Here is a 24,569-nt window from a genome sequence, read left to right as displayed (position 1 = left end):
TCTCACCACTGTTAACACAATACTGTTGATCCTAGCCTCAGCAATCAGACAAGAAATAAAAAGCATCCAAATTGGAAAGGAAAACATAAAACTGTCACTATTTTCAGACAACATGATACTATATACAGAAAATCCTAAAAGCTCCAAAAGACTATTAGAACTAATCAATGAATTCATTGAAGTTACATGATACAAAAAAAAAAAAAAAAAAAAAAATCAACAGTGTTTCTATACACTAATAATTAACAGAAAGAGAAGTTAAAAATAATCCTATTGGGGCGCCTGGGTGGCGCAGTCGGTTGAGCGTCCGACTTCAGCCAGGTCACGATCTCGCGGTCCGTGAGTTCGAGCCCCGCGTCGGGCTCTGGGCTGATGGCTCGGAGCCTGGAGCCTGTTTCCGATTCTGTGTCTCCCTCTCGCTCTGCCCCTCCCCCGTTCATGCTCTGTCTCTCTCTGTCCCAAAAATAAAAAAAAAAGTTGAAAAAAAAAATTTAAAAAAAAATAATAATCCTATTTATAACTATATTAAATGAAGAGAATAAAATACCTAGGAATAAATTTAACCAAGGAGGTGAAAGATTTGCACACTGAAACCAAAGAAGTTGAAAGAAGCACAATTAAATGAAAGGTATACAGTGCTCATGGATCAGAAGAATTAATATTGGTAAAGTGTCCATACTACCCAAAGCAATCTAAAATTCAATGCAATCCCTATGAAAATTCCAATGGTACTTTTTAACAGAAATAGAATAATCCAACCTAAAACTTTTATGGAACCACAAATGACTCCGAATAGCCAAAGCAATCTTGAGAGAGAAGGGCAAAATGGGAAGCATCATACTTCCTGATTTCTAACTATATTATAAACAGAACAATACTGGCATAAGAACAGACACACAGATCAACAGAACACAATACAGAACCCAGATATTGTGTGTGTATGTATGTATGTATGTATACACACACACACACACACACACACACACACACACACACACACAGTCAGTTAATTTAAGACAAAGGAGCCAAGAACACTCAATAAAGAAGAAATACTCTCTTCCCTAAGTGGAGAGGGGAAAAGTGGACAGCCACACGCAAAAGAATGAAACTGGATCACTGTCTTACACCATACACAAAAATCAACTCAAAATGCATTAAAGACTGTACCATAGGACCTGATAGCATAAAACTCCTAGAAGAAAACATAAGCTGTTTGACACTGGTCTTAGTAATGACTTTTTGGATTTCACACCAAAAGCAAAGGCAACTTATTTTTATAAAAAAGTGGGACTACATTAAACTAATAGGCTTCTAGACAGCAAAGGAAACTATCAACAAAATGAAAAGGCAACCTACAAAAAGGGAGAAAATATGTGTGAATCATTTATTTGATAAGGGGTTGATATTCAAAAAATATATAAGAAGTGCACTTGCTGTGATGAGCACTAGATGCTGTATGGAAGTAGCGAATCACTATATTTACAGCTGAAACTAATATTACACTGTATGTTAACTGGAATTTAAATAAAAACTTAAAAATATGTACATAAAGAATTCATACAACTTAAAAATTAAACAATCCAATTTAAAAATAAGAAGTGGATCTGATATTTTTCCAAGACATATAGATGGCCGATAGGTATATGAAAAGGTGTTCAACCACACCTATCATGGAAATGCAAATCAAAACCACTATGAGATATCACCTCACACCTATTAGAATAGCGGTTATCAAAAAGACAAGAAATAACGGTGTTACTGAGGATGTGGAGAAAAGGGAAGCCTCGTACACTGTTGGAAGGGGGGGGATGCAAATTGGTGCAATCACTTTGAAAAACAGTACGGAGATTCCTCAAAATATTAAAAATAAAACTACCATATGATCCAGAAATGCCACTTCTGTTATTTAGCCAAAGAAAGTAAAATCATTACCTCAAAAAGATATCTGCACCCCCATATTCACTGCAGCATTGTTTACAATCACCAAGATGTGGAAACAACCTAAGTGTCCTTCAACAGATAAATGAATCAAGAAAATGTGGTATACTATATACACAATGTGATATTATGCAGTCACAAAAAAGAAGGAAATCCTGCTCTTTGCGACAACAGGGATGGTTCTTCAGGGTATTATACTAAGTGGTATAATTCAGACAAATACAAAAACTGGTGTTGTTTGACTTTATTGTGGAATCTAAATGCAACACACACACACACACACACACACACACACACACACACACACACACACACAAGAAAACAACCCCCTGAACTCATAGATAGAGAACAGATTGGCAGTTGTCAGAGGTAGGGGTGAGAGGTGGGCAAAATGGGTGAAGGTGGTCAAAATGTATAAATTTCCAGTTACAAAATAAGTGAGTCCTGGAGATTTAGAGTACAGCACAGTGACAATAGTTGACAATAATGTATTGTATATTTGAAAGTTGCTAAGAGAGTAAATTGTAAACGTTCTTAGCACAAGAAAAAAGTGTATAATTTTGTGAAGTGATAGATAATAATTATGGTAATCAACTCAAAATATATACATTTATCAAATCATTCTGCTGTACACCCAAAACTAATACATTTATTTCGTCGAATGAACTGACTTCGTCCACACTTTCCAACTGTCTGACAAATTTGTTGATTAACTCCCTGTGGTTGTTTGTTCCCTGGGCATGCTATATTTTCTGTAAATGGGTTTTAAATCTAGAGGCTAGATCATGTTCAGATCTAATATCTTTGGTAATACCACTTCAATGGGAGCTTGCATACTTTCATAAGGAGGTACATAATGTTCAGCTGTCCCTTTTTGTGATGGTAGCAGACTCTCAGGATCTATATCTAGATCCATCAATTCAACTGGCATTAAAAACTGGTGATATTCTAGCTCTCATATTTATATATCATTGATTATCAGGGATACAACTATACAGGAATCAGCCTTTCATCAACCATATGATTACCCTGAAGTACATGTCCTATAGGCAAAACATGATAAATGCTGGAACCTTTCCATTTACCGGTTTTCAAAATAACGAGCTGGTTTTCTAAATTTTCTAAAGGTAACAAATGAGGTTGCCTTTGTCAATTTACTATCATTACCATTATGAACTCAAAGATTTTTAGCAGATGTTGTTGATGCCCAAGCTCCCCTCAGATTTTGTCTACATTCAGAGTAGGCAGTAACCATGCATACTGATAGCTTACCATGTCACTCTCCACTTTGCTTCTTTGAGAGCTTTCTCCAATACCATCAGAATTTTCTCAGCCCGCCCACAGGACAACCAGAAATGATAGAGATTAATGTCTCAAGAAACAACTTTTAATCTCCAGTGAAGGGCAGCTTTCCCTCCTCTTGGTGGGACAATTCTTAGAGCTACTGCACATAACTTATGAGAGGGTCTTCAACTCATTAATGTATATCTGATTGATTATTTTCCCTTCTCTGTCTTACTTTCCTCATTCTCTGATTTGTGTTGCCTGCAATCACCTCTCAAACAAACTTTGCCCAATATCCAATTCTTTGTTTCATGTTCTGTTTTTGGGGGGGGGGGGCACCCAAACTAAGATAAATTTAGGTGCGTTTAGTGACTTTTGATCTACTGCAACTATTACCCTTACAGACAACTCTAATGATCCCATGTTTGGTCAGCTGGAGTCTATTCAAGTGGTTTCTGAGTCTCTTTCACATGACACTACTTTCTTTCTGATATGACAAGATGTTTCCGGTTCATTTTGTGTAGTTATTTCCTCAAACCTGGGATCAGCCTTAGTTTGTGCTGATTTCTTTACATAGGAAATAGTATTTAGACACCACAATTTTGACACTAAGGTACTTATTGCAGTACTAATTGCTACTATTTGGTACTTATTGCAATTAGATTTATATTTTTTTTTTCTAGGCCTTTCAGTAGACAGAGAAGGACACTTCCCAGTTTCTTTGTATGTCTTATTTTTTGTTGTTGAAAAATAGACATTTGAAATAATATAATGTGGCACACCTGGAAATTATATCCCCCACCAAGAATTTTTTTGTTGATGTATCATTGTTATTGCTGATGGTGTGTGCTTGTTTAGGGGCTTTTCTGAATTCTGTAAAATCTGTATTCTTTGACATGTGACCACTGAAATCTCTGCTTATTTCACTTAGTAGTCAGTTAATAGGCTAGAGACCTCCTCATGCCTGAGCCGGCAGTCTCCTACCCTTTTCTGAGAACTCAGTGTGTGTGTTGGGACACACCTTCAATGCTCCATCACCTTCACTCTTGCCTATGCAAAGCCTCAAGGTCAGTCAGAGGTGGCACAGTAGGACCTTCTCTGATCTTTCCTGGGCATACACACAGCCTTGCACAAGCACACAGCTTTCTAGATAATCTTGGAGCTTTTTCAAAGTCCCTATGGAAATCTCATTCTCCAGTTTTTCCTTATGTTTTTGATCAGCCTCGTTAGCCCCAACTAGCAATGCTACTTTGGGCAGCTGAACTGTTAAACAGTGGTTAATGATTGTTTTAAACAAATCTCTAGAGGACAGTTATACACACAGAGTCAAATAAAGACGTGCTCTGAGAATGGAGCTTTCCAGTGAGTTTCCAAACATATCAAATAGTGACAATTCTCTGAGAGTGGGTTTTTGGGAAGTGCCAACAATTTTGCCTTCTCCAGTGCCTGACAAGCTTCTAGTCTTCAAAGTTATCATAGTTGCAAGTTACAATGCAGCAGGGGTTAGGGGGATGGGATTAGGGCAAGCTAAATCCCACAAAGCTTACTGTTCTTACCAAGAGTCAGTAAGTTTTTTAATAAACTCTCCTCAAATTGTTGCAAACTTTTAACTTATAGAGTCCTGAAAAAATTTATCTTGACAGTTTTTGCCACTGTCTTCCTTGTTTTTATGAAGAAGCAGATTTTTGGAGAGCATTATTCCACCATTACAAAAGGAGTAATTCTGGAAATTTTTTTTAGGCAAAAAATCAAGAATTCATACTAATACTTAAAATAGATTTTTTCTTCACCTTATGGATATCAACCTCATTGATTTTACTTAATCTCCTCTCTCCTTTATCAAAAATCCTGTTTTTCAGTAACCATCAAAATTATTTGCTTTACCCCACTTTTCACATTCAGCAGACTCAGGATAACAGTACCAATACTACTGCCCACAATATGATTATTAGAAATAGGTTATGATATTTTTCAGTTCTTCCTGTCTTTAGACTTTATCCCACCAGGGTGTAGGCACATTGCTATATTTTAGAGTCAGTTTGAAAAGATTCTCTCCGTGTGGGTTTACCTCAATGTGGACTGGCAGTGGGGTTTAGTTGATTTTACTTTCTTTTTTCAGAACTGATTTTTCATTTTAATTTATAATTATGTAAAGTATTTACATGGTTCCAAAGTCAAATCTACAAAAGAAGGCATTCAAAGAACTATAACTACTATCTTTATCCCTTCTATCTTCTGTGCTCATCTTCCAAGCATAACCATTCTTAAAGTGTTATAGTTTATTCCTAAATTCTTATTTTTTACCACTAATATAAGAACATATGTGGGTATATCTTTGGGCATGTAGGAAGGGTTATATTTATGTTCTAATCATTACCTTTATACTAATACCTTCACTTAGTATTCATAGAGCTCTCATTTTTTTACTGTTGTCTATTGGTTTTTACCATGAGCAATATTGAAACTAGCGAAGTTCTTTCTTTTCCTTTCTTCTCCTTCACCATCTAATTTGAAGTAAAATTGTTTTACTCCCAGATAATACTGATAAGGCAATCAGTAGTCTTAATTGATTTTTCATATAGTCACCCTATTCTTTCCCCAGTTTTTCACAGATGCACTCTATAATACTATCAGAACACACAGCCATCACACACCATATTTACACATATACATTTATAATCTTCATTTAGATTTAGCTCCACAGATACTTAATGCTTACCACCAGTATTTCTATCAATGCCCCTCCATTATTTTGTTGTCTGAAATTATTCTTTAGTAGTTTCCTCAGGAAATGTCTTTAAAACAATATTTCCTAAATTCTCACATCTCCAAAATAATTTTCCTGAAGACTTTAAAACTGAATGTGAGCAGGATTAGGTACAGAGTCTTTGGCTAATGTTTGGGTTTTTCCCCCCTATTGACATAAACCAATGTTGTAACAAAATGTGATAGTAATTTAAGTCTAACAAATGTCTCAGTTCAGTCTGGCACTGGCACAAAAACATACACAAAGATCAATGGAACAGAACAGAAAACCCAGAAATGGACCCACAACCATATGGTCAACTCATCTTTGACAAAGCAGAAAAAATATCCAATGGAAAAAAAAAAAACCAGTCTCTTCAACAAATGGTGTTGGGAAAACTGGACAGTAACATGCAGAAGAATTCATTCCAGTTTCAACTGGACCACTTTCTTACACCATATGCAAAAATAAATTCAAAATGGATGAAAGACCTAAATGTGAGACAGGAAACCATCAAAATCCTAGAGAAGAACACAGGCAGCAACCTCTTTGACCTCCGCCAGCGCAACTTCTTACTAGACACATTGCTGGAGGCAAGGGAAACAAAAGCAAAAATGAACTATTGAGACTTCTTCAAGATAAAAAAACAAACAAACTCCTGCACATCAAAGGAAACAATCAACAAAACTAAAAGGCAACCACAGAATGGGAGAAGAGATTTACAAATGACATATCTGATAAAGGGTTAGGACCCAAAATCTATAAAGAACTTATCAAACTCAACACCCCCCCAAAAAAATAACCAGTTAAGAAATGGGCAGAAGACACGAGTAGACACTTTTCCAAAGAAGACATCCAGATGGCCAATAGCCACATAAAAGATGCTCAACATAACTCATCATCAGAGAAATACAAATCAAAACCATGATGAGATACCACCTCACACCTGTTAGAATGGCTAAAATTAACAACACAAGAAACAACAGGTGTTGGTGAGGATGCAAAGAAAGGGGAACCCTCTTGCACTGCTGGTGAGAATGCAAACTGGTGCAGCCACTCTGGAAAACAGTATGGAGGTTCCTCAAAAAAAACTCAAAATAGAACTACCCTACGATCCAGCAATTGCACTACTAGGTATTCATCCAAAGGATACAAAAATACAGATTCAACGGGGTACATACATCCCAATATTTACAGCTGCATTATCAAGAACAGCAAAACTATGAGAGAGCCCAAATGCCCATCAATTGATGAATGGATAATGAAGATGTAGTATATATACAACGGAATATCACTCAGCCATCAGAAAGAATGAAATCTTGCCATTTGCAATGACGGGCATGGAGCTAGAAGGTACTATGCTAAGCAAAATAAGTCAGAGAAAGAAAAATACCATAAGATTTCATTCATATGTGGAATTTAAGAAACAAAACAGATGAACATAGGGGAGCAGCAAGATATAAGAGATGGAAACAAACCACAAGAGACTTTAAATGATAGAGAACAAACTGTAGGTTGATGGAGGGAGATGGTAGGTGGGAGACAGGCTACATGGGTGATGAGTACTAAGGAAGGCACTTGTTGTGATGAGCATTGGGTGTTGTATGTAAGTGATGAATCACTGAATTCTACTCCTGAAACCAATATTGTATGTTATGTTAACTAAAATTTAAATAAAAATTTAGAAAAAAAGAAATGTCTTCATCCTTTTATCTAAAATTCCAATTTTTAAAAAAATTCCAATAATTTTACAAGAATAGGTCTCAGTTAAATCTGCTTTAAGTCATTTTCCCACAGTTACACATTGCATTCTTTCAAGATACCGTTTTGAGGTCTATTTTTCAAGGTAGTTTTTCTTGAATAGTTTTTAGCATTGGTTCTTTTCCAATGCTTGGTTTTCCTTTACAAGAATTCCAGTTATACAGGTGTTTCATCTTTAGATATGTTCTATTTTCTTTAGATCCTATCTCCATTTTTTATTTTAAAAAATTTCCTTTTAATATTTTTTAAAAGGTATGTGTTTTATGATCTTAAATTCAATATAGTTTATTCTTCATTTCTAAAATAATTTTTTTAAATTTCTAATTCTTGTCTGAAGTAGCTCTGTCACCTCTATATTCAGGAATTCCTATTGGCTTTTTAAGTCTCTACCTTTAATTCATATTGTCCTTTCATACTTTTTATCATTTTCTTATTTTAGCTTGTTTTAAATACTAGATTAGAGTTTTCATCTCTTTTATGAGCATGTCCTTTTTATGTGCTTTCATTGTCTGAAGGAATGTTATTGTGCTCCTTATTATATTTTTTCTTAAAAGGATTTTGGATGGACTTTGACCGTGGTCTTTTCCTGTTACTCATAATTAAGTGAAATGAATTTTCCTTTTACTTTTGCAAAGGATGGATACCCAATAATACTTTTTCTAGCTTCACATCTCTAGAGGCCCTTCTATTTTGTCGTTTTGTGACAATACAGCCTTAATACTTTCCAAAATATGTTTCTATATACCCTTGCCCATTTTTCTTCATTCTCTGTTTCCTTTTCCCCTATTGTCCTTTTCTGCTCAATTTTTGTTCATTCCAGTACTTTTTCCTCAGCATGGTACTAAGAAAGCTTAGTAGGAGAAGAAAAATAATACATAGCAGAGATTGTATGCAGCCCATAAAGCCTAATACAGTTACCACCTGGCCCTTTACATAAAAGCTTGCCAATCCTGTCCTATAAGCAACTGTGCCTTTTGTCTAGAGGTTCCTCCCCATTCCACATGGTCTACGTGATGCTGTCAATCCCTGGGCACTATCACAGCAGTGAGATGTGACTCAAGCAGGAGACAATGAATGGAGTCTTTCCTGGAGTTGGTATGCAGATATTAAGAGAAAGGTCTTTCTATTAGAGTGCTTTAGCTATGGGTTTGTAAGTCTCAGGTGGCTGATGGCCACTGCTCTTAGCCACACTGAGGAAGCGTATTTACAGTGAGAGGAAAGGAGGCTCAGATTATGAAGAAAGCTGAAGTGATGGATGAAACTTCTGAATTAAGTAGAGGTAACTGTATCCCTGGACTTTGCAGTTAAATCCACTTTACAATTTTATTCCAATAAATTCACTTTTCTGCTTGAGCTCATTTGAGGTGGATTCTGATATGGTGACTCAAAAAAACCAGACTAACACAGATGTATACATGAAAATATGTGTGCATGGCCATTTAAAGGATTTTTCTCAAATTATTGCCTACTAAGTCTGTTTTTCTTTCTTTTTAGCTATAAGAGGATTAAAGACTAATGAAAGAAACAAAAGCTTAACAAAGGATGTAAGAAAAATTACTTTGTGAACAGAATACCGTAGCTCAGATTTTGTAAATTAGTGTAAACTTTTTTAAAGTATGCACTAAATAAGTGCAGCTTATGTTTATAAATAAAATTAAAAATAGTTGGGTTATTGATAACAACTGGTATCACATTTTGATGCACTTGTGCTGGCAGGGTTTAAATTTAAAAATATAAATGACTATTTTGTAGAATGGAGCCTATCAGAGCCACCAGTAGACTTTTTACAAAAACCAGATTTTCAAAGACCACACCAAGGACCTACAATGGTAACTCTGATAAACAGAAAAGCTCTAATTCAGACACTTTAACCTTTTAAAAATTATGTGTATTTTATATTTTGCTTTTTTTTAAGCAACAAAGGTTTCTTTTAATGATAAAGTTTCAAAGTCTTTATTTCTGTCATCGCTAAATATACACTCATACCACCACCAGATGATTTCACCAATGCAACATAGCAATTTTTCAGTTGATTACACTTAGCAGTAACAAGGATCTGGGTAAATTTTATAGATCTTTTATACCAAGGTCAGATCCCAAACAAAAACTAACAATGATTAGGATACCAGAAAGGCACAGAACGAACATTGAAAATTCATTAAGTTGTTTAATAATACTATCAGAGCAATAGTCTCTTTATCTTGAATAAGAGAGTAAACAAAAAGCTGACCCTGATAAATAATTTAAGACTGACTCCAATTTGCTCCTGATGTGATTCTCTGGTTATTAAAATCACTCATGTGTAAGCATGGCAGATGGAAGCCCTCGGGCTCCTGAAAACAACCTCCCTTGTCTCTCATCCTTAGAGGGGCTGAAAGGACCACTAAATGCTCTCTTAGATACTAGAGCAAGGCAACAAGAGGCCCAGAACAGCTACAACTCACCTTGCAGGTGGCCAAGGATGAAACAGAGTTCTCTGGAAAGGACCCGGGGGCCATGAATGCTGTCTAGTGGGAGCCTCTCGACAACATCTGTGAGGAAGAACCCATTCCAGTTCCATTGATAACTGCACCATAACCTGTCCCTACAGAGTTCTGTCCTGGTTAATGCCAGAAGAGATGTATGAGAAAGAGGGAAGGCCAGGAAGAAACAAATGTATATCATTCTCTTGTCCTGTGATCCTTTACAAGATAATTCTTTTCCATGCTTTTTAAGTCTCTGAAATCAAAAGAAGCTAGTTCTTGATTTGGATGAGGGAGGGGATCAAAAGGATGCCTATCGCTCCTGTATTTTGCTTAAGTTCTTCCAAAACAATAAATGCACTTCTCCCTGATTTGACCTTGCAAATGAACTTGGCCATTTCCCAGACAGCTCCAGAAGCCAACTAAAAATCAGAACTTGGGTCACTAATTGGGAAATAACTCTGAATAACACTCCTGGCTTTCCCACACATTCTGTCCCCAACCACTTCCTAGAAGCCCAGGGTGACCTGTAGCAAGTTTTTTACTCGCCTCCTGTCTTCATCCAGTCTAGAAAGAGGACCTCCCATAAAGCCCTCAATAATGGTAGCAGCATTAATAGGCCTCAAATCAGTCTGACAAACAACATCATATTTGATTTCCAAGCAATCCTATGGCAGAAATCAAGTACTATGGTCTTTCTATAGACTTACAGACTGAGATTCATTAAAACTAAGCTACAAATGGAAAAAGCAAGCCCTTGAAGTTCAAATCTTGTTATAACCCAGTTCAAGGATGTGGATTTTGATGTTAAAAGAGGTTCTATCACCTGCCCAAGTTATCTCAACTAATTAGTTGCAGTCCTTGAAGTTGACAGATTCAATAACTACTAGAACCAGAGACATCAGCCTCTCAAGTGTTAACAGGAGTCCAAAACTGTGTAGCTTCCTTGGGCTTCCCATGGAAGATGAAATGGCTTTGCTCTGTCATGCACTAGAGAGCTCACTGGTGATAGAATGGGGAAATGGACTTTAACTTGATAAAACAAAGATACATCTAATGCTTACAGTCATCAGTCATATGCCTCAGATATAGAGATAATCATGTTAGAGATGGTCTAAAAATGCAGGCCATCCAAGGAGACACAAGCCATGTGTGGACTCAGAAAACATCTCTGGTCCTTTCTAATCCCAAAATTTCTGAGTCCCTGGAAAAGTGGGGAGGAAGGAAAGAGCCTGTGAAAAGCGGAAGTAATGATTCAGTGACGATGATGGCTGCTTTTTCACTCTGGACAGTGATCTAGAGAATAAAGAATAGATTTTTCTTTATTTTCTAAGATGCAGGTAGGAAGAATGGAGGGGAATGGAGTAAGGATTAACACAACTGGAATTGAAGACACAAAAGAATGCAGGGAACAAGTAGGTAGAGAAAAGAAAAAGAGGAAGTTTTCCTGAAAACTCTTTGAAGGGACACCACATCTTAAACCTGATAACACCTAACAAACTCAGCTCCAAGTATCCAAAAAAATAAGAGAAAGGGATCACCTAACTGAAAAAAATTCAAAAACCTGTTTTTAGTCCATTTCTTTACCTCTTCCAAGCAGATACATTTAACCAAGCATTACAACTGGTATTACGTGCTGGTTGAATTGTGTCCTCCAAAAAAGGTATGTTGAAACCCTAACTCCCATTACCTCAAAATGTGACCTTCTTTGGAAATAAGGTCTTTACAGAGGTAACCAAGTTAAAGTAAGATCATTAGGGTTGGTCCTAATCCAAAAAGACTGTGTCTTTATTAAAAAGGGTAATTTAGACACAGAGACAAACAGGCACAGAGGGAAAATGCTATGTAGTGATGAAGGCAGAGACCGGGGTGATACATCTACAAGCCAAGAAACCCCAAAGATTGCTAGTCAACCACCAGAAGCTAGGAGAGAGTCAGGGAGCAGATTTTCCTTCAAAGCTGGCCTATTTCCAGGAGGAAACAAACCTGCACTCAGCTTGATCTTGGACTTCTAGCATCTAGAACTCTAAGACTGCAAATTTCTGTTTAAGCCAGAGCCGGTGGGTGGTATTTTGTTAAAGTAGCCCTAGAAAATTGACAATATAACTGGCTATTCTGAGTTTCACCTTTTCCAGACACACACTTTCTAAGTAAAGTTCTGAAGTGCTCTACAATTATGAAGCTCAAAGTCAAATCAGAGCAGGAAATAGTCACAGAGGTCATTGAGTACAACTCTCATTTTACAGACAAGAACATCAGAAGTCAGGAAGAGTGAGCAGGTTGCCCAAGTCCTCACAGTGGAAAAACCAAAACCATAACTAGGTGTCCTAACCCAGACATCCTAAGTTCCAGGCCACAGCTCTTCCCACCAAGTCTTGATTGTTCCCAAACTGCAAACACGGCTCTCGAATAACTGTACGCTGAGTGCGCTCATCTTAAGTGTGATACCAGAGGCTGGTGTTCATTATCTCAGTAGCATGGCAGTTGGTGGAGGGGTGGGGGTGTCATCTTATTCCCTAAGGAATATGACCAAGAGCTGCATCAGGAAGGCCACTGCTAGGAGGACTAGATGCACCTGCTGTCTGCAGACATATTATACTGCTGGTCCTTCCCCACCTTCCTCTGTAACCCTGCCCAGATGGTCAGACCAGGGAACTGAGAGGGCTGGAAAGGAAAGGATTTCACACTAGCTCAAATGCCCAGGGGTGTGTGCGGGGGGGGGGGGGGGGGGGGGGCAGGGGGACAGTGACTACAACATATATTTTCTAGGATCTCACAGAATTCAACTGAGAATAAACTTTCTGATCCCCAGGTAAATGTTCAAGGAAGGAGGCATGTTCTTCACCTCCTCCGCATCTATAAGAAAAGACAGCACTGAGCAATTTATCCCCAGCCTTACAGATCAAAGGAGAGCAGAGGCTTGGACTTTTGAAGTGGCTTGTTCTCCCAAGTCAGAAGGCATGTGGGTTGGTTTCCTCTCCAAAAGTCCTCAAAAAGCACAAGAGGAAAATAACTTCATAAAGGGGGCTGCCTCGAGCAGACCCTTGATTTCTGTCCCACCCAGTAAACATGCTGAGTGCCCGATAATGGCACATTTAAAGGGACAACAATTAAGTAAAACTCTGGTGAATAAGGCATGGCTTTGTCTACCAATTCAGACTGAAGGAGCAAAGGAAAGGGACTCTTTCTCTTAATGTCTCCTGAGACAGTTTCTCTGGGTTTGGTGTCTCAGGAGGAGGAATGAGGCAGAGCTGCATTTAAAGTGGCCTAGAAACTGGAGAGTGTTATGCTAAGTGAAATAAGCTATACAGAGAAAGACAGATACCATATGGTTTCACTCTTATGTGGATCCTGAGAAACTTAACAGAAACCCATGGGGGAGGGGAAGGAAAAAAAAAAAAAGGTTAGAGTGGGAGATAGCCAAAGCATAAGAGACTCTTAAAAATTGAGAACAAACTGAGGGTTGATGGGGGGTGGGAGGGAGGGGAGGGTGGGTGATGGGTATTGAGGAAGGCATCTTTTGAGATGAGCACTGGGTGTTGTATGGAAACCAATTTGACAATAAACTTCATATATTGGGAAAAAAAATAAAGTGGCCTAGAGCTCCATGGAGTCGATGGGCAAGGAAGGATCTTGGATCACCTGTACAAAAGGGCACCACGGAAGTCCTGGGTTCAGATGCTCAGACAGACACAGGACTGTGGACGGAAACTAGGTAGGGTTTGGGGCTGCTGGCCTATCTTCCTTCTTATGCCTACTTGCACACTACTCCTACCCCAACAATAACCAGATAGAATTTGCTGAAATGATTAGCTTCTCACCTTGCCTTTTTCTAAACGGCCATTTTCAGCTTGGTGCAGACAGACATGGCAGTGAAAGTGAATGTGTGGCCTGTTTTCTTTCAAAGTATAGAATCAGAGTTTTCTCTGCTTATAGCCTGACCTACCTGCCCAGTCACTTTGTACATTTCTAGGCTTCAAGGAGGATATGGATCCAAAAGTAAATAACTATCCTTGCCATGACTTTTAAGTAGATACTTAAATATTACATATATACACATGCTATGGACTGAATGTTTGTACACCCCAAAATTCATTATGTTGAAGTCCAATCCACTGTGTCATATGATGGTATTTGAAGAAGGGCTTTCGGGAGGTCATTAGGGTTAGATGAGGTCATGACAGTGGGGCTCTCATGATGAGATTAATACCCTTTTTAAGATTAATACACTTAAAAAAAATTTTTTTTCTTAATGTTTTCATTTATTTTTGAGACAGAGAGAGACAGAACATGAGCAGGGAAGGGGCAGAGAGAGAGGGAGACACAGAATCTGAAGCAGGTTCCAGGCTCTGAGCCATCAGCACAGAGCCCAATGCGGGGCTCGAACTCACAGACTGTGAGATCATGACCTGAGTCAAAGTCGGACACTCAACCGACTGAGCCACCCAGGCACCCCTGATTAATACACTTTTAAGAGTAAAAAAGATCTGTCTTGTGAAGACACAGTGAGAAGTAGGCTAACAAACCAGGAAATGGACTTATAGCAGAACCCAACCATGCTGCCATGGTGCTCTTACACTTTCAGCTTCCAGAACTGTGAGAAAAAAATATTTGGTGCTTAAGCCACCCAGGCTATAGTATTTATTATAGTAGCCCAAGTTTACTAGGACAATACATATATAAACCCATTTTTTTTTTTTGCAGGGGATGGGGTCTGTCCAACCCTTCCATTTTCCAACCTTGACACACTTTACCAGGAGTTGTCCTTCCCCTCTTCATCTACAAAGTCACTGAGGGAAGAGCCATGTGTAAACAAAGTACCCCTGTCCCTGTGAATCACAACACCCCCTTAGCCTATTGGACCAGATGATGTCCCCTCCTGAGGAATTTGGAATTCGAACTGATACATTAAGCCTCAATCAGGCTGTGCTTGCAAATGGAGGAGATACAACACAGGACCTGTTGGCAATGGTCATTTTCTGCCAAGTGGATTGGAAAGTAGAGAAAAATTCTCTTCAGCCAGACATATGGATAAACTAGACTTACAGAGAAGCAGGGAAAAAAGAGAGTGAGAGAATCCTTAAATCTCCACAGGGCTTTAACTCCTGGTTCCATAACATCCCTAAGAGCCAGCTGCCCCTTTACCTTGAGTTTCTTGAGAATGCTCTGGCTTGGGCTAGCTCATGTAGACTTGTGTTCCTTACTACCAAAAGTCCTCATTTACCAGAAATCATCTATGAAACCACTGGTTGGGCAATGGCCAAGAGCAGAACACCATGGGACTCCCCCAAAAGCACCTCCCAGGAAGCTGTGCAAATTTACCTGTGTCTTTCAAGCCACATTTTATCACCTTGCTCACGAGGCTAAAATTTGAGTTTCTAGGATGACTTGATGACATCCGGACACTCTGATCACCACTATTTTTCTTTGAACTGGTACACTGACCCCAACCAAAGTCCTGCATTCATTCTAGCTGCCATGTTGGTTTTTTTTTTTTTTTTTAACATTTATTCAATTTTGAGAGACACAGAGCATGAGTGGGGGAGGAGCACAGAGAGAGGAAGACACCAAATCTGAAGCAGGCACCAGGCTCTGAGCACAGAGCCTGACATGGGGCTCGAACCCACGAACCATGAGATCATGACCTGAGGTTGGATGCTTAACCCACTGAGCCACCCAGGCACCACTAGCTGCCATGTGTTCAGAAGGGTAATAGGTCACAATCCCTTATCTGAAATTTCTGAGGACCAATGTTTTTGGAACTCGGAATTTTAAAAATTTTAAAAAGTATGACCCATACATCATAAATTACACACTGCCCCCAACAGGGTCTGGGGCTGTTCCCTAACCAAACATGTTAATATTTCTGTAGCAAAATGCACAAATATTGTTTTAACTGAGTTAAACAAATAGTTTTATATCAAGTTTTCCTGCCAAATAGGTTCATATCAACTTCAAGCAAGATTCTGTCCTCAAGTGATTTAGTAAAAACCTTAGTTTCAGGGAGAAGAGTCCAAGATGGTGGAGTAGAAAAAACCCAAAGTCACCTCCTACATATAGAATCTATACCTATATATACAGCAGTACCTCCTAAAGAAACTGAGGATTGACTGAACAGCTTCTGCACACCAAAGAACAGAGGGATCACATAGGGAACAGCAGAGACAGAGCCGGGACCCTACTCTTGAAGCTACAAACTGCAGGGGGTGGATAGCACTGAGGGGCCCACGTGCAGATTTGACTGCCCTGGGGTACAGCAAAACAAAAACAAAAATAAAACAAAACAACAACAAAACCCACCTGTTTAAAGGGCAACTGGCATACATGTGAAGGAAACCCATTTACTAATCCTAGAGCATGGGCTAAATGGTGAGGTAACTGCTGGAAGTCTCTCTGGGGTCAGAGGTACCAGCAATCACCACTGTTTACATTTCCCCTCCACTTTGATAGCACAGACAGGAGCAGGGTCTGGGTGCTCTAGCTGGTCTGCCACTTCAGTGAGGCCAGCCACGAGCCCACACCAGCTCCAGCAATCCCCCACCGTGACCCCCCCACACACACTCACTCTAGCCTCAGCCATCCTACCATGGTGCCACCTGTATGAAAAGCCCTGGCCTATTCCCACTCCAGATAACCCACCAGGGCAGCCCCAGTGCACAGCACCCTGGGAACACCTGGCCTGTGCCCATTTCAGCTCGAGCCATCCCAACAGGCTGGCCCTAGTGCAGAGTGTCCTGGGACTTCTGGCCTGTACCTGCTCCAGCGCCAGCCAGCCAGCTGAAGCTAACAGGCGCATGCAGTCTGTACAAGGGATGTTCCTACACAAGTCCACTCCTTCAAGACTGGGAAAGGTGGATGTTTTGCTTATTAATTCAGTAAAACAGAGAAAATCAAACAAAATGAGGAGACAGAGGATTATGCTCCAAATGAAAAAACAAGACAAAACTTCAGAAAAAGAACAGAATAGAGATAAACAATCAAAAAGAGTTCAAAATCTTAAAGATACTCACCAGACTTGAGAGAAGAGTGGAAGAACTCAGTGAGAACTTCAACAAAGAGATAGAATATATGAAAAAAACTAATCAGAGCTGAAAAACATCTGAAATTAAAAATATGCTATAGATAATCAACAGCAGATTAGAGGATCTAGAAGAACAGATCAGTAATCTGGAAGATAGGGTAATAGAAAGCATTCAAACTGAACAGCAGTAAAAAAAAAAAAAAAGAGATATATGAAGGGGAACTCTGGGACATCAAGAGTCTAACATTTACATCATAGGGTCTCGAAGGAGAAGAGAAAAGGGTAAAAAATGTGTTTGAAGAAATAATAGCTGAAAACTTCCCTAACCTGAGGAAGGAAATAGACATTCAGGTCCAAGAAGTATAGAGAACCCCAAACATGATGAACTCCAAGAGGTCTACAATAAGACACAAAATGATTAAAATGGCAAAAATTAAAGATAAAGAGAGAATCTTAAAAAGCATCAAAAGCAACTAGTTATATACAAGGAAAACTCCATAAGACTATCGGCTGATTTTTCAGTAGAAACTTTATAAAACAGAGAGAGTGGCATGACATATTCAAAGTGCTAAAAGGAAAAATCTCAAAGTCAAGAATACTCTCTCCACCTGGCAAGGTTATCATTCAGAACCGAAGGAGAGATAGTTTCCCAAACAAAAGTTAAAGGAATTCTTCACCACTACACAGCCTTACAACAAATATCAAAGGGACTTCTTTAAGTGGAAAAGAAAAGGCCATAACTAGAAGAAAATTATGAAATGAAATAAAACTGCATTGGCAAAGGCAAACATAGAGCAAAAGTAGTATATCAACCATTTATAAAACCAGTATGAAGGTTAAAAGACCAAAATAGTAAAATCAGTTACAGTTGACTCTTAATGAAGAGATTAGGGGCACTGACATCCTATACATATAACTTTTTACTCCCCAAAATTTAACTACTAATAGCCTACTATGAATCAGAAACCTTACCAATAACATAAACAATCAAATAACACACATTTTGTATGTCATACATATATATACTGTATTCTTACAATAAGGAAAGCTATAGAAAAGAAAATGTTATTAAGACCATAAGGAAGAGAAAATATGTTTATTAGTACCATACTGTGAAACTTTCCACATAGGAAAAGAAAATGAGTTAAGGGATTCATAAAAGAAACAGTTGTAAAATATGACATCATATACATAAAACATGTAGGGAGAGGAGTAAAAATGTAGTGATTCTAGAATTTGTTTGAATTTAACTAACCATTAAGTTTAAACTGCTATATATTTAGGATGTTAACTATGAACTTCATGGTAACCACAAACCAGAAACCTGTAACAAATACACAAAATATAAAGAGAAAGGACTCCAAGCATAACACTAAAGAAAGCTATAAAACCATAAGGAAGCAAGGTAAGAAGAAATAAACAGAAAAGAACCACAAAAAACAACTAGAAAACAATTTACAAAATGACAATAATACCTATGAATAATTACTTTAAATGTAAATAGCCTAAATGCTCCAAAAGATGTAGGTGACTGAATAGATTAAAACAACAACAACCAAAAACAAGACCCATCTGTACACTGCCTACAAGAGACTTACTTCAGACCTAAAGATATATGTAGATTGGAAGTGAAGGGACAAAAAACATATACCATACAAATGGAAGTGCGCACACACACACACACACACACACACACACACACACACACCAGGATAGTAATACTTATATCAGACAAAATAGACTTTAAAGACTGCAGCAAGAGACAAAGAGGGGCACTACATAATGATCAAGGGATCAATCTAATAAAGGATATGGCAATTGTAAATATCTATGCACCCAACGTTGGAGCATCTAATTACATAAAGCAAATATTAACAGACACAAAGGGAAAATTTGATACTAATACAATAATAGTAGGGTACTTTAACACTCCACCTATATCAACAGATAGATCATCCAGAAAGAAAATCAACAAGGAAGCGGTGGCTCTGACAGCACAATAGACGAGATAGTTTTAACATATATGTGTGTGTGTGTGTGTGTGTGTATATATATATGTTTTTAACATATATATATACACACATGTATATTTTAACATGTATGTACGTATGTATGTGTATGTATATATATGTGTGTGTGTGTATATACACACACACACACACACATACACACAAACACTCCATCCAAAAACAGAATACACATTCTTTTCAAGTGCAAATGGAACATTCTCCAAGATAGATCATATGTTAGGCCACAAAATAACTCTCCAAAACTTTAAGACGACTAAAACCATATCAAGCAGCTTTCTGACTGCATCAGTATGAAACTAGAAATCAACTACAAGAAAAAAAAATGGAAAAAATATAAAAACACATGGAGGCTAAACATGATACTAAACAACCAATGGGTCAATGAAGACATCAAAGAGGATATTTTAAAAAAATAACTGGAAACAAATGAAAACAGAAATACAACAGTTCAAAATATTTGGGAGGCAGCAAAAACAGTTCTCAGAAGAAAGTTAATAGCAATACAGGCTAACAAAAAAATACAGAATAAACTACATTACCTTACACCTAAAAAACTAGAAAAAGAAAAATAACGGCCAAAGTTAGAACAAAGGAAATAACAAAGATCAGAAAATAAATAAATGAAATAAAGTCTAAATAAGAGACTAATAAAGAGACCAATGAAAAGTAGAAAAGACCAATGAAACCAAGAGCTGGTTCTTTGAAATAATAAACAACAATGATAAACCTTTAGTCACGTTCATAAAGAAAAAAAAATAGAAAACTCAAAATTGGAATGAAAGAGAAGTTACAACCTACACCACAAAAATACAAAGGATTAGAAGAGATTGCTAGAAAAAATTATATGCCAACAAATCAGACAACCTAGAAGACATAGATATTCCTAGAAATATATAATCTTCTAAGAATGAATCAGGAAGAAATAGAAAATCTGAAGAGACCTATCACTAGTAACAAGTTGAATCAGTAATCAAAAAATTCTCAATACACACAGTCCAGGACCAGATTACTTTACAGGTAAAATCAACTAAACATTTAAATAAGAGTTAATACCTATTCTTCTCAAACTATTACAAAAAATAGAAGAGAAAGGAAAGATTCTAAATATATTCCACGAGGCCAGCACTATTCTGATAACAAAACCAGACAAAGACACTACAAAAAATTTTTTAAAAATTAGAGGCCAATATCCCTGATGAGCATAGACACAAAAACCTTCAATGAAATATTAGAAAACCAAATTCAACAATACATTAAAAGAATCATTTAGAACACCTGGGTGGCTCAGTCAGTTGAGTGTCTGGCTCTTGATTTCGGCTCAGGTCATGATCTCACGGTTCATGGGATGGAACCCCACATCGGCCTCCAAGTTGTCAGCGTGGAGCCTGCTTTGGATTCTCTCTCTCTCCCTCTCTCTCTGCCCCTCCCCCACTCTCTTTCTCAAAAAATAAACTTAAAAAAAAGAGAGAACGATCATTCACCACCATCAAGTGGGATTTATCCCAAGGATGCAAGAATGGTTCAACCTGAATCATCCACAAATCAATCAACATGATACATTACATTAATGAAATGAAGGATAAAAATCATGATCATCTCAATAGATGCAGAAAAGGCATTTGACAAAATTCAATATCCATGTAAAAACTCAAGAGTTGAAAAAATATATGTTAACATAATAAAAGTTATCTATGACAAGTCCACAACTAATATTATATTCAATGGTGAGAGGCTGAAAGCTTTTTCTTTAAGATCGGGAACAAAACAAGAATGTCCACTCTTGCCACCTTTATTTAACATAGTACTGGAAGTCCTAGCTATATCAATCAGATAAGAAAAAGAAACAAAAGGCATCCAAATTGATAAGGAAGAAGGAAACCATCACTATTTGCAAATGACATAATATTTTACATAGAAAACCCTAAAGACCCCACCAAAAAAAATCTATTAGGATAAATGAATTTCATAAAGTTGCAAGAAATGAAATTAATGTACAGAAATCTACTATGTTTTTATACACTTACAGCAAAGTAGCAGAAAGAGATATTTAGAAAACAATCCCATTTATAATGCATCAAAAATAATATACCTCAGAATAAATTTAACCAAGGAGGTAACACACCAGTACTACGAAAATTGTAAGACACTGATTAAAGAGACTGAAGATGACAAAAACAAATAGAAAGACACACCATGCTCATGGATTGAAAGAATAAATATCGTGAAAATTTCCATGCTACCCACAGTGAGCTACCCAAAGAAAATGAAAACACTAACTCAAACAGGTGTATGTTTCCTATTTTTATTGCAGCATATTTACAAGAGCCAAGATATGGAGGTAACCCAAGTGTCCACTGAATGGATAAAAAAGATGTGGTACATATACACAATGGAATATTACTCAGCATTTAAAAGAACGAAATCTGGCCATTTGCAACAACATGTATGGACATAGAGAGTATAATACTAAGTGAAATAAGTCAGACAGGAAAAGACAAATACCGTATGATTTTACTAATTTGTGGGATCTAAGAAACAAAACAAATGAACTAACAAGCTAGAAATAGACTCATAAAAAAAAAAAAAAAAACAGAACAAACTGATGCTTGCCAGTGGGGAGCAGAGTGGGTTAATGGGCAAAATAGGCGAAAGGAATTAAGAGGTACAAATTTCCAGTTATAAAATAAGTCATGGGGATGAAAATTACAGCATAAGAAATACAGACAGTCAATAACACTGTAAAAACTTTGTATGGTGACTGATGGTAACTACATGTGGTGAGCATTTCATAACATTGAGTCACTATGTTGTACACCTGAAACTAATATAATATCGTTAACTATACTCCATATTTTAAAAATTTCAGAGCTCTTGGTATTGTGGTCAGAAATCACTATTAACTCCCATTTAATAGATAAGTAAACTGATGGCCAGAGAGATTTAGTAGTTTACTCAGGGTACCCCAGACATAAACAGGCCAAATTGGGATGCAAATCCAGGAAGTCTGGCACAAAGGTAAAAGCCTTAATAGCACTCCATTAATTATACTGCCTCTCCAAACTTGACACTTCTGAGCATCAGGTTATCAGGCTGGTTCCAGATCTGGAAAACCACATGGAGAACAATTAAAAGAGAACTTGAGCTATTTAGCAAAGAGCAGAGAAAACCAAGGAGGAGATACCATGTTTTATTCAGATACCGGTCCCCTTCCCAGATTCCTTCCCTAACTCCATTTTTTATGAGAGGACATTAGGCTACCAAAGACTCTGGGATCAACTACAAAGATAAGAAGATTCTGAGAGATAGGAGCTGAGAGATGTGTGTAGGATGAACAAAGGCCAATCCTACTCTTTGCTGAAGTAAAGCAGAGGCAAGCTATGAATTAGAGGGTAGCTGTCAACAGCCTCAGATCTTTCTCTGTTAGCTTATTCATTTATCAAACACTCGTTGGGTACCTACCCTGTGCACAACTGTCCTCAGTGCTGGGAAATGCCAAAAAACAAACTGCTCCTGCCTTCCTTTCTTTTTTTTAAAATTTTTTTTTCAACGTTTATTTATTTTTGGGACAGAGAGAGACAGAGCATGAACAGGGGAGGGGCAGAGAGAGAGGGAGACACAGAATCGGAAACAGGCTCCAGGCTCCGAGCCATCAGCCCAGAGCCTGACGCGGGGCTCGAACTCACAGACCGTGAGATCGTGACCTGGCTGAAGTCGGACGCTTAACCGACTGCGCCACCCAGGCGCCCCGTTCCTTTCTAATCTTATGTCCTCCTCTCTCCCACTCCTGCTAAATCCAGCCACAAGGGTCCTTCTGTACCACAAACCCTCCCAGATTCTTTCCGCCATCAGGACCTTTGCACCTGCAGTTCCCCATTCCTGGCATATTCTGTTTCCTGTTCTTCAAGTGGCTCAGCTTATACATCATTTCCCCAGCGAGGGCATCCCTAACCACCCCATCTAGTTGCCTGTTATGTTAATTTTCATCTTTGCACTTACTGGTATCTAATGTTTTTTTTCCAGTATTTGTTTACCTTCTCCCCCTATTGAATTTAGTTTAATGACTTTTTTTGGTTTTGTTTTGCTTTTTAAGTAGGCTCCATGTCTAACATGAGGCTTCAATGCATGGCCCTGAGATTAAGAGTCACATGCTCTACAGACAGAGCCAGCCAAGTGCCCCTGAATTTAGCTTAATGAAATCAGGAACTTCATCTGTTTTGCAGTCTGCTGTATTTATGATGTTTTGAATAGTACCAAGCATATAGCCAGTAGTCTATAAATATTTACTGAATAAATTAATAACCAAGAAATTATGCTTCCATTTTGGGGAATGTGTTAGCTTTGTTGTTTTGAAAGCCTGTCCTGTGGTTGCAAACTAGAGAAAATATAATGAGCTGTGTGGTTGAGGTGGCTAAGTGTAGAGCAACATCCAAACTCCTCCTCTTTAACAGGACTCCCACTGGAGTTTACTGACCCCAGCATTCTTTATAGAAAGGATTTGGTCATTGGGGTGTCGGTGGAAAAATGAAGTGTGCCATTTCTATGTCATGCCCTTAAAACAAAGGTAGATGTGGCCACTAGCCCTTTCTGCACTTCCCATTACCTGGAAGATGTCAGGATCTAAAGCAACCACTTTGGATCCAACAATGGAAATCCTGTGCATTGAGAATGACATAGCTGTTCTGCCAGCCTTAGACAGTTTACCTCTGGATTATGAAATAGACACAAATAAGCTTCCATCTTGTTTAAGCTGCTGTATTGGAGGGCGGGGGGGGGGGTGCTACTTGGTTACAACAGCTAATAACTCTAATAACAAGTCTTAGGTCTTTTTTCAGCAATTTAGAGGATCCTTGCTACACCTGGCCTGCCTCTCTCAAGAACCACTGCCTAAATACTATTTCCATATTTTTTCATTTTTAAATATTATCCTTACCATCTCTCAAGTTAGTTTCTGTGTCCCACAACACATTGCCTTTGCAACCTTCCACGTGCAGAAAGGGAAAGGAAACACATTTAGTGAATGATGAGTAGGAGCCACTTACTATGCTAAATGCCTTGTCTATAATATCTTAACTCTCTCAATATGTCTGTGAATCCAATCTCATTTCAATTTTCCAAATAAGAAATGCCTTGCCTATAATATCTTAACTCTCTCAATATGTCTGTGAATCCAATGTCATTTCAATTTTCCAAATAAGAAACAGACTCAAGGATGTTAGATGTCTGGTCCAAGGTCATACAACTATTAAGTGGCAGCGTTAGACTTTGAACCAGGTGAGAGACAACTCTATAGAGCCACTACTCCATGCTGATACTGTGGCATGCACAAT

At 38.0% G+C, this 24,569-nt stretch overlaps 1 long non-coding RNA gene across 1 annotated transcript in view; it reads right to left on the bottom strand.

Annotated features, from left to right (window-relative positions):
• LOC147583319 (uncharacterized) overlaps positions 1–24,569 on the bottom strand; it is a 102,046-nt gene that overhangs the window by 32,764 nt on the left and 44,713 nt on the right. The gene's annotated exons all lie outside the window — the stretch shown is intronic.

The sequence above is a fragment of the Puma concolor genome, chromosome A2 (assembly GCF_028749965.1).
Source record: "Puma concolor isolate L17-30 chromosome A2, mPumCon1.1.hap2, whole genome shotgun sequence".
Classification (NCBI taxonomy): domain Eukaryota; kingdom Metazoa; phylum Chordata; class Mammalia; order Carnivora; family Felidae; genus Puma; species Puma concolor.
Note: the sequence above shows the minus strand (reverse complement) of the source record. Positions and strands in the feature narration are given on the sequence as shown.